This window comes from Rhinoderma darwinii, chromosome 2 (genome assembly GCF_050947455.1).
Source record: "Rhinoderma darwinii isolate aRhiDar2 chromosome 2, aRhiDar2.hap1, whole genome shotgun sequence".
In the NCBI taxonomy this organism is placed as follows: domain Eukaryota; kingdom Metazoa; phylum Chordata; class Amphibia; order Anura; family Rhinodermatidae; genus Rhinoderma; species Rhinoderma darwinii.
The window spans coordinates 80731645-80743732 of record NC_134688.1 but is presented as its reverse complement, the minus strand read 5'-3'; the positions used below and the strand labels follow the sequence as shown (position 1 = coordinate 80743732).

Sequence of the window (12088 nt, the reverse complement as noted above, 5' to 3'; positions counted from 1 at the left end):
CACACACTCAGTTTTGATGCAATTTTTGGTGCCAGAAGTGGATCTGTAAGGAAAGAAAGGTCTAAAAAAAAAAGACTGATCATCTCCATTCTTTTCTGTTCACTCTCGGCTTTGGCTAAAAAAACGGAGCCACAAACTGCACCAAATCGGATTTCACCTCACCATATTTTGCAGAGGTGCTTTAAAAAAATGAGAACAACGACCGGATTGGTTTCCATGGATAACTACCCCACTTTTTCTTTGCATGAGTTTGAATACATTTTCCCTAATGAGTCTGATGTGGAAAAGCTATTGCAGACAACAATCAGATTACGTTTTTTAACTTTATATCCACTGTAACATGATTGGATGCTTGGGGCTTCTGATCCCCTTTCTTCAATAGTTTTATAGATGAGGCTACTTTTCCTATGACAACAGTGAACTGCTGCAAGACGGAAAGAAGTGTTGTCAACGGGCCTAGAATTTCATTTGCCGACAACTTGGCACACTAAAGGGCATTTTACATATAACTTGTGGGAGTTTTCTCATTACCGACCCTGCACTGCAAGGCAGTAATACCAACAAATGTGAACTGTGACAAAGTAATTACTTACTATCTATACTATCAATAGCAGGAGATGTCACTTCTGGTCATATTTGTGACATCAGATAAAGAACAGGAGGCCATTGTTACCTCATGATGTCACAATGACTGACTATGGAAACTGGGGTTCAGGGGGCAACTGTTCAGTCCAAGATAAGAAGATAAGTAGAGAAGACACAAGATAATTCATCAGGAATCCAGAACACTGGAAACAGAAAACTTCATGCACTAGAAGCATGGCAGGGGCAGGAACAAAATGGGCACCTGGGGCTGTGGCTTATACACACGGTAATAGAAGGTTCTGCTGTTTACTTTCAGGTTTTGGAGCCAATAAGAAAACAGAAATGTGGAGCAAAATCTTCCGCCATTATGCCACCAATCTCCAAACATTTAGGTATGTACATAATATATATGTTTATTTAATCTGAAAATGTGGGATATGGGGGATTGTTATATATTGACTCACATTTACGGTGACATGCGACAAGATTTCGAATAAAAGTAACTTTTCTCGTCACTTAACAAATTTTAAGTAAAAAGTTGGAGTCGTCTTCAAGGAGACGTAGCTTATGCAGCATTTATTAAAGTAAACTAAGTTAAAATGGCGCAATCTTTGCCCTTATTGTTTCATTGCAGGGAGGAGATCTAGAAGGGCGGCTGAAGAGGAGGACAAGAACTGTGAGATTCATAAATCGTATGTAACGTGACAATTCTATTTACAATTACATATTTGGCGCTTCTCATGTCATAATACACTAGTTATACAGGTCAAGGTAAATACGTGAAATCAAAGTATTATGATTTTAGCAGGGGCTTGGACCTTGTATAATGCAAATGGCCTTCTCCTGTAACTTAGGAGGGCAGTGTTTTCTTTCTCTATTACATCTGAGATGACCAGAGCTGTGCTGTGATCTCTGGAGTCTGATCAGTGGAGGAGCGGCCTGCATGGTACCGGGACATTGTGGACAACAACTGGGATTGGACAATTTCTGAATATATAATGATATAACTTACTACTTAATACAATGTCGTAGCTATCAATGAGATGTGTTTAGTTAGTTGCATTACAAGCTCTGATCCTGGGTTCTCGGACTGATCGCCTTTTCTCGGGGTCAACAAGGAATTTTCCCCTGTGGCACAAATTGGCTAAACGTGCACAGGGTTTTTGCCTTCTTCTGGATCAATAGCTTTAGTTAGGAATTTTAGTTAAATAAATTGTGTTTTAGAAATGAAAGCTCTGTCTCCTCGTCATTTCTCAATATTATATAGCAGTCAGGTATTAGTATATATTATGGGAGATTATTCTGGTTTTTCTTCTTCTGATAATTCAGTATGGCTGTATCCATAATGCATTGGATAATATACAGATACAAAAGAGATATATACATCATATGAGCCATATAAATGCAAACACTTTAAAAGAACAATAAAAGTAGAAAATACATAAAAAATCAATCCACTTGGTCCTATTTAGTCTGAGAAATTCTGAGTCCTAGATCAGCCATTTTCCCCTCCTCCTTCTCACAAGTCTGTGTCAGTCTGTATATGGATACTGGCTATAGAAGGAGCCACACTGCTCAGGTCTGCAATATGAGATCAAAAAAGTTAAGCCTCACGCTTTTACTAAGCCACACCCCTCCGCTGTCAACCAGTCAAAATGGAAGAAATCAGATGGAACATGAAGAGGTTGTCGAGGTTGCTGAGATCAGCTGTAGCTTATGTTTTTTCTGATAGGTGGCGATGATACTCTGTAGAAGAATACAATATACTGAATGGAGTCAGCTCTGCCTGGCGCAGAAGAAAGAAATATGTGTGTTCAGTTTGATCTTTGGGTAGTGGTGGGTAATGCACTACATATCATAAGCCTGACATATGCTCCTCACTCTTCATTTAGCCTATATTCATGTATGCACCAATGGTTTGTCATGTCTGCAGGTTCAATACTCCAGTGATCTCTTTCACCACTGGAGGGCGCACCCTAAATTCAATAAGTATACATGTGCACTGACTTAAATAGAGACTGTAAAGAGAGTGGATATGGATTGGGACCCTCAGTGGAGGAATTGGCTGCTGGATTTATAATCTCCACCCGCAGATGTTACATAGTGAAGAAGTGGAGCACTGCAGCGTGATAGCAGAAAGTCAGCAATATATTCAAATTATAAGTTTTCTATACGTTTAAAATAGCATTTTCCCTAAAATAAAAGTCCTGGGGTAGTCATATTAAATTAAAAAACAAAAATATCAGATATGTCTAATTTGTCCTTGTTTCTGGGAAAGTTGGCTAATAACTAATATAATCTTCAATACAGCTACCACAGAGATTGTCACTAACTTTTCTCATCCAGCAGTGTGGGAAAGCTGAGTGACTACCTCTAGAGTTGTTGATGTTCTCAGAAGTAAGCAACCTTAGCAAGATGAAGATCTACTATTGTATCTTGGGAGTATCTTGAAATCTAGTTGGTACTGAGTTGTGACGGAACCATGGGGGGGGGGGGTGTGTGAAAGTGGTCAAGTCTTAAAAGACACGGTCCCTGGATGGAAATTACTTAAGTTAAATTTAGCGCTACAGAACATGCAGGAGAATAAAGCACTAATCAGACGCAGTCACAGGTAAAATACACAATAATGACATCCAGTGACTCACAGGTAACATCTTCTGTTATGTAGACGTTCTCTTTCCTACTCCACCCAGCCTAGAACTCCATGAACGCTTCATCCAGCCATGACTCATCTCAACAGTTTGTTGTCCAGACATCTTAGATCCTTCACTTTTCTATCACCCTCATTCCCTCACCCTACTGCTACCCCAAAAGTGTGCTGCAATGACCAGTGCCCCCAAATAATGTACTGTATAAATATTATTGCCATACAGATTGTCCTCCTAAAAAACCTAGTACCACATAGAAAGTAAGTCTTGCAAAAAGTAATGCCACACAGAATGCCCTCCAAAATAATTGTGCCCAGCAAACAGTGCCTCTGACTATAATAGTGCCACAGACATAGTTTCCTTCAAAAATAAATGTGCCAAGCTGATAGTGCCCCTGACAGTAATAATTCCCACTAAATACCTGAAAAAATATTTTTTGCCAAGTAGATAGGGCCCCTGATAGTATTAGAGCCCCAGCAATGCTTTCAAAAATTATTGTGTAGTGTCCCATTAGTAATAGTGCTCCTCTAGAGTGCCCCTACTCGCAATAATGCTTGTCTAAACCATTAGTAATAGTGCTCTCATTTCTAATAGTGCTCCCTCACAGTGCCCCAATTAGTAATAGTGTTACCTCACAGTGCCCCCATTAGTAACGGTGCCACCCATAATTCCCTTAATTGTAATAATGCTCTCCTACAGTAACTGTACCCCCCCCCCCAAATAATGCCCGCATTAAAAATAGTGCTCTCACAGTGTCCCCATTGGTAACATTGGCCCACAGTGTCCCCATTAGTAATAGTGTTCCCCACAGTGCCCCCATAAATAATAGCGCCCTAAAGTGCCCCCTATAGTGTTCAACCTCTAAGTACCCCCACAGTGCTTTCATTAGTAACAGTGCCGTCAATTATAATAATGCTCCGCCAGAGTGACAACATTAGTACCCCCATTAGGGCCAAGCATCTCCTCATGTTGCCCACCCCTTTCCTAACATGAAGCCAACCACATTAAAAGCTGTCGCACACTGATGCTGAAGCAGTGTAGCTCACCTCCTTCCCTGAGTGTTAGTTAGTACGTCGACGCTACATGCAGAATTTGTGTGTCTCCGGGGCAACTGGTAAGCTAGGAACTTAGAACTGCAGATTGATTTTTAATATGCAGTACTGACGGAAGGCCGCAATCTACTTGCTACCCATTGGCGTTTGACGGGTTGCCGACCTCTGTTCTAAAACATATACAAAAGTTAATACAACAATTATGAAGTCACTCCGACTAGAGGTAAACATTGAGTAAAACTGTAATAAAAATCAGAATATGCATAAGGGTTTATTTACACTGTGAACTCATGCAGTTTATGCCGCAATTTATACAATATTCTGTATTCCGCTGTGATATTGTAAAAATCGTGGCAAAAAAATGAGGTTTGACTGCAATGTTTAAATACACCTTAAGGCATAATTTACACGAGCGTAATATACGCGCGTGCGTCGCGCGTGCGTTTCACGCGTGTCGTACGCACCTATATTACTCTATGGGGCAGTGCAGACAGTCCGTGAGTTTTGCGCAGCGTGAGTGCGCTGCGTAAAACTCACGACATGTTCTATATTTCAGCGTTTTTTGCGCATCACGCACCCATTGAAGTCAATGGGTGCGTGAAAACTACGCAGGTCGCACGGAAGCACTTTCGTGCGAACTGCGTGATTCGCGCAACAGCTGTCAAACTCTGAATGTAAACAGAAAAGCACCACGTGCTTTTCTGTTTACAAACATCCAAACGGAGTGTCATAATGATGGCGGCTGCGCGAAAATAACGCAGCCGCGCATCATACACTGATGACACACGCAGCTGTTAAGTGCATTTTGCGCACGCAAAACGATACGTTTTTTTTGCGTGCGCAAAACGCACACGCTCGTGTAAATCAGGCCTAACTCACAGGATAAATTGTCTATACGCTTGAAATATTCACAGGACTATGATACAGCTATCTAAATGTTGTATCTAACATATAGAGAAAGGCGTTATTCACTTGAATGAGGCTGAGCTGCAATACCACAAACAGCCCATGGTCAGGACTGACACTTTTTGGGGGGAAATAAAATATATCAGACAACGCCTTGACTTTAACCCCTTAAGGACGCAGCCTAGTTTTGGCCTTAAGGCTCAGAGCTCATTTTTGAAATCTGACATATTTCACTTTATGTGGTAATAACGTCGGAATGCTTAAACCTATCCAAGCGATTCTGAGATTGTTTTCTCGTGACACTTTGGGCTTCATGTTTGTGGTAAAATTTGGTCGATATATTCAGTCTTTATTTGTGAAAAATTGCAAAATTTAGAGAAAATTTAGAAAAAATAGCATTTTTCAGAATTTAAATGCATCTGCTTGAAAAACAGACGGTTATACCACCCAAAATAGTTACTAGTTCACATTTCCCATATGTCTACTTTAGATTGGCATCGTTTTTTGAACATTCTTTTATTTTTCTTGGACGTTACAAGGCTTAGAACATAAACAGCAATTTCTCATATTTTTAAGAAAATTTCAAATGCCTTTTTTTTAAGGTACCTCTTGAGTTCTGAAGTGGCTTTGTGGGGCCTATGTATTATAAACCCTGATAAAACACCCCATTTTAAAAACTAGACCCCTCAAAGTATTAAAAACAGCATTTAGAAAGTTTTTTTAACCCTTCAGGCATTTCACAGGAATTAAAGCAAAGTGGAGGTGAAATTTGCAAATTTAATTTTTCTTGCTGAATTTCAATTTTATTCATTTTTTTTTCTGTAACACAGAAGGTTTTACCAGAGAAACACTACTAAATATGTATTATCCAGATTCTGCAGTTTTTAGAAATGTCCCACATGTGGCTCTAGTGCGCATGTGGACTAAAACACAAGCCCTAGAAGCAAAGAAGCACCTAGTGCATTTTGAGGCCTCTTTTTTCTTAGAATATATTTTAGGCAGCATGCCAGGTTTGAAGAGGTGTTGAGGTGCCAAAACAGTAGGAATCCCCCAATAGTGACCCCATTTTGGAAACTACACCCCTCAAGGAATTCATTTATGGTTGTTGTTACCATTTTGACTGCACAGTTTTTTCACAGCACGTATTTGAATTGGGCTGTGAAATGAAAAAAATTTCATTTTTTCCAATAAAATGTCATTTGTGATCAAAATTTCTTATTTTCACAGGGAACAAAATACCCCATTTTGTTGCCCAATTTGTCCTTAGTGTGGCAATACCCCATTTGTGGTGATAAACTGCCGTTTGGGCCCATGGGAGGCCTCAGAAGGGAAGGAACGCTGTGTAATCTTTGGAGTGCAGATTTTGCTGGTTTGGTTTTTGGGTGCCATGTCGCATTTGCAGAGCCCAAGAGGTATCAAAGCAATGGAAACCCACCAAAAGTGACTCCATTTTGGAAACTACACCCCTCAAGGAATTCATTTATGGTTGTTGTTAGCATTTTGACCTCACAGTTTTTTCACAGCACCTATTTCAATTGGGCCGTGACATAAAAAAAATGACACCCCTCAAGGAATTCATTTATGGGTAATGTGACCATTTAGACCCCATAGTTTCTTCACAGAACTTATTTGAATTGGGCTGGGAATTTCAAAAAAATATATTTTTTCCAATAATATGTCATTTTAGCTCAAAAATTCTTATTTTCACAAGAAATAAAATACTCCATTTTGTTGCCCAATTTGTCCTGAGTGCGGCAATACCCCATTTGTGGTGATAAACTGCTGTTTGGGCCCATGGGACGGCTCAGAAGGAAAGGACCACCATTTGGCCTACTGGGGATTTTCTAGTGCGAAGTCATGTATGCAGAAGCACCTGAGGTACCAGTACAGTTGAAACCCGCAAGAAGTAACCCCGTTTTAAAAACTACACCCTTAAGGCATTCATCTAGAGGTGTAGTGAGCATTTTGACCGGAGACCTACACCCCATAAACTGTAATGTGGGTTCTCTCGGGTATGGCAATACCCTACATGTGGCTGTTATCAGCTGCCTGGGCACATGGCAGGGCTCAGAAGGGAAAGATGAGGGGGATAAGCTGTGCGGAGTGCATCAGGGTAAGTAAAATTGGGGTAAATTATAAACCAACGGATGTATGATAAATTTTAAAACAATCTTTCATACAGAGCTCTGGTTATTCGGGACACGAGTCACATTGATATATTGTGTCATCCCTTATCGCCCTCTTATAACAGACTTTGCACCTCTTTTGACTTTTTACCTTCTTGCCAGTTTGGGGAACTTCTCCTGGAAAGTGTTGCCGCCCTGGTATGATGCGTGTGGCCTCGCTTCCAGAAGTACTGGGTGCCCCCCTTCTTGGTCCCTAATGATTAGGTTCTTGATAATCACCTCTTGAAATTCCAGGAACGTTCCCATCTGGCCTGCACATCGATGTAGCACGTACACATTGTACAATGCCATCTGTATGATGTGCCCGGCCAGCAGGTACTCGCGGAATTGAACCCTCCCTTTAAAATGTACGAGGGACTCATCAATAGAAATACACTTCTCGGGGGTGTATGCTTGGGAAAACCGGGCTCTGAAACGGTCTAATAGGGGTCTCCGTTTATACAAACGGTCAAAACTGGGGTCATCTCGGGGTGGGCACGGCTCATTATAAGTATAATGTAAGAAGCAAAGTATTGCCTCATTTATTTATTTTTTTAGGTTCCAGTTCAGTTCTGAAGTTGCTTTGAGGGGCCCATATATTAGAAACCCCTATCAAATACCCCATTTTAGAAACTAGACCCCTCAAAGTATTCACAACAGCATGTAGAAAGTTTAGAGCAAAGTATAGGTGAAGTTTACATTTTTTTTTTGTCAGAAAATCCTCTTTATTCCATTTTTTTTCAACACAATTGGATTTATCAGAGAAACGCAACTTAATACGTATTGCCCAGATTCTGCAGTTTTGAGAAATATCCCACATGTGGCCCTAGTACGGTAATGGACTGAAGCAGCGGCCTCCGAAGCAAAGGAGCACCTAGTGGATTTTGAGGCCTCTTTTTTATTAGGCACCATGTCCGGTTTGAAGAGGTCTTGTGGTGCCAAAACATTGGAAACCCCCCAAAAGTGACCCCAATTTGGAAACTAGACCCCTTGAGGAATCCATTGTAGTTTTCTTGGGGTGCATGCGGCTTTTTGATCCGTTTTTATTCTATTTTTAGGTGGCGTGGTGACTAAAAAACAGCAATTCTACTATTGTTTTTTAATTCTATTTTTTTTACAGCGTTCACCGTTCGCTATAAATGACATATTCACTTTATTGTGCGGGGCGATACGATTACGGCGATACCAGATGTTTATAGTTTTTTTTATGTCTTATGGCGTTTGCACAATAAAATAAGTTTTGTAAACAATCATTCACTTTTTGTGTTGCCATATTCTAAGCGCCAGAACTTTTTTATTTTTCAATCAATAAAGGCGTGCGAGGACTTATTTTTTGCATAACAAACTGTAGTTTCGATCAGGACCATTTTTCGGTACATGCGACTTTTTGATCTCTTTTTATTCCATTTTTTGGGAGGTGAAGTGACCAAACAATTGTGATTGTGGTACGGTTTATTATTATTTTCTTTTACGGCGTTCACCGTGCGGGATAACTAACGAAATAATTTTGTAGTTCAGGCCGTTACGGACGCGGCGATACCAATTATGTATAGTTTATTTGTTTGTTTATATGTTTTTATTAATAATAAATGACTGATAAGGTAAAAAGGGGGATTTTTACTTTTAATACTTTTTAAACTTTTATTTTCTTATTTTTACACATCTTTTTTTAACTTTTTTTTTACTGTATTACTTTGTCCCACTAGGGGACTTGAGGGCAGGAGGCTCTGATCGCTATTCTAATACACTGCTCTACATGCGTAGTGCAGTGTATTAGAACTGTCAGCTAGTCACTGACAGCAAGCATAGTGGGTCCTGACGTTGTCAGGACCCACTAGGCTTACGTCTATGGCATAACCGGACGCCATTGTTTGGTGTCCGGTTGCCATAGTAACCATCGCCGGCCGCTATCGTGTAGCAGGCCGGCGATGGCAGCTTAACCCCTAAAAAGCCGCGATCTCTATAGAACGCGGCTTTTAAGGGGTAAATCAGCGGGGACACAGCGATCGGTCCCCGCTGTAGGAGCTGTGACAACTGCTGTACGAGACAGCAACTGTCACAGCTCCTGTATGTGTCGGGAGGACGGCCGAAACGGCCGTTACTCCCGAGACGTACTATTCCGTCATGGAGCGCGAACGATACAGATGCCATGACGTAATAGTACATCCAGGTGCGGGAAGGGGTTAAGGACAGAAGATTGACTCCCGTCTCAACCATGGCCCCACCTTTCCCTCAAATAAAGACACAACTACCTTTATGGTGTAAGGCTGCTATGCAGCCATATTTATTAACAAAATTCTCATAAATAACTTTTTCATAAATAACTTTACATAAAATGCAATGTAAAATGACAAGTAATCAACAAAACATCCTAGAAGATATTACCCTGTTCTATGTTGTCCATTTTGGGGGAAAAACGATCCTTAGAGGCAGTCTCCATTTTTTAACCCCTACTCTCCAAGTATGGTAAAAAACTCCTTAGACCTAGCCGTCCACACTTGACCTAAGGGCACCGAATACAACTATCCAACTATTCCTTGGGGACTGACTCCTTCCCCCCAGGACTCCATTTGTTGTATTACACCTCAAATTCAGATGCACGGCCCATTTTCGTGCACCTCCAAGGACCCCTTCTCCCCGCCACAGACAGACCACAGTGAAGCCTTACTGGAGGCCGTCCCGCCAAACCCTTAGGGCTAATTCCAGTCCATCCTGCAGCCCCAAACACCACATGTCTATGCCAACCGGGCTAAGGTGAATCCCATCGCTGCGCCGAAATCCTGGGGACAGTGTCCCCAGTTCTTTGTGCCGCACTGCAAAACCCATATTACGGCGGACAAAACGTGACACTTCTTTGTTAATTTTAGCCCTGGCCCTGTTCAACCCCTCAACACTCCTAGCATTCTGCTACATCTGTCTGGCCACGATATCCGACCAGATCACAATAAAATTAGGAAAAGACAACCAGAGTCTTAACGGGTCTAATATGATGTCCTGCACAATCTCTCTAGAGGGGCAGATTCCCAAATCGTTACCCCCGACGTGTAGCAACAAGATATCCGGTGGCCTATCCATACCTGCATAGAACAGGACCTCCGACAACACCCTGTTCCATAGCATGCCCCGCAGCCCTAATCAGCAACCCTGCATATCTGACCTGTGAAAGCCTAATTGCCGACCGTCAGGTCGAACATCGGCTCGCAGTGCACCCCACTACACATATGAATGGCCAACAACCCACGCCAGACATGCTGCCGCTCCTGAAAATAGAAATAATAACATAGCAGACACAACACCACCACCACAACACCCCCAGCATCTTCCAACAAAATTCCCAAGCACTATAAGAACTGAGGATGGACATACTCCTTGAACCTAGCCGATTCCCAACGCCCAATCTTCTTAATCACAGCATGCCCTAGACCCCACCGGGATGCCTCCGTAGCTGCCCCAATCCGGAAGGAATGCGAACAGAACTCCCTAGCATCCAAACCCAGGGCAAACAAACACTTTCGGAAAACCGCAATAAACTGAAACCGAGACAATGACTTGCCTTTTCCATGAATTAAGAAAGAGCCACCGCCCATCTTCCGAACGCTCCACACACCCCACCTGGCACCATGGGGAGCCTTCCAATCGTGAAAGCACCACTCTTACCCCTTTACCTATCTGGTCCGTTTTAGACCGGCTAATCAAACAAGAAACAATGTCTCCCAGCACCGCAACGTCCTCCAACAGCAAACCCCCAACCACCAAGCCACTCCGTGCAACCAACTCTGAAATTCTAAAAGCCCCAAAAAACACCAAGGAAAATGCTGCCTGGAACAAACACGCCTCATACTGTGAAGTACACACACCACCAAGACTGACACCCAACTTTCCCAACAACTTGAACGATACAGGGCGCCTAACATCCCGCCGGGCCCCGCCTTTTTGGTAGCCCCTAAGAGCCTGTCGAACCAAAAAAGACTTAGGACCCCATGCAACTTACACCAAAAGGCCACTGCAGCCACTCTCTGCGACGCCACTGAAAAATATGCCCCTTCGCTAAAAGACAAACCAATAAAATATAACAACACAGTTTCCAAGTAACCATCCGCCACACCTACTTGTCGCATCAAGCCTTCCCAACGTGACCACACCCTGGAATAAGCCGACCAGGTGCTAGAACTCACGGATCGTCTAATCAGCGCCGCCGATACCCCCAGACCATGTCCCACAGCCAGGGAGGGCAGGACTTCTTATGTTGCTCCGTTCCAGGCGCCAACCTGCGAAACCTGTCCCACTGAAACCGAGAGAGAGAATCAGCGATATCATTAGCAATACCCGGAACATGAACAGAAACAAAACACACATTCAAACTGAGACAACGCAGCAGGGGCAGAGCTAAAGGCTCATGGGCTCCGATGCAAAACTTCTTATTGGCCCCCCCCCTACAAACTTCCCAAGGCCGACGGTCCACAGCTTTCAGCTGCATCGCTGGGTCTCCTATGTGCCCCAACAATGCAGCACTAGCAGCCAGGGGCGTCACTAAGGACTTAAAATGTCAGGGGAAATAGTCCCAATACATATGTTTCCGCCCCAAAAAATGTGTGTGTGTATGTGTGTATAGGAGACAGCATATCTATAGCACTCTGACCCTATAGACTATGGATAGAATTAGATACAGTGGCTCAGCAGACAGTATCACACATGAAGGGATTAGATACAGTAGCTCAGCAAACAGTATCAC

General features: G+C 42.5%; 1 long non-coding RNA gene across 1 annotated transcript; it reads left to right on the top strand.

The window, feature by feature from the left end:
* Window positions 1-743: 743 nt before the first annotated feature.
* LOC142740662 (uncharacterized) lies at window positions 744-1817 on the top strand. The gene is made up of 2 exons (XR_012880846.1): window positions 744-977; window positions 1220-1817. It is a non-coding gene; the product is annotated as an uncharacterized LOC142740662 (long non-coding RNA).
* Window positions 1818-12088: the final 10271 nt, after the last annotated feature.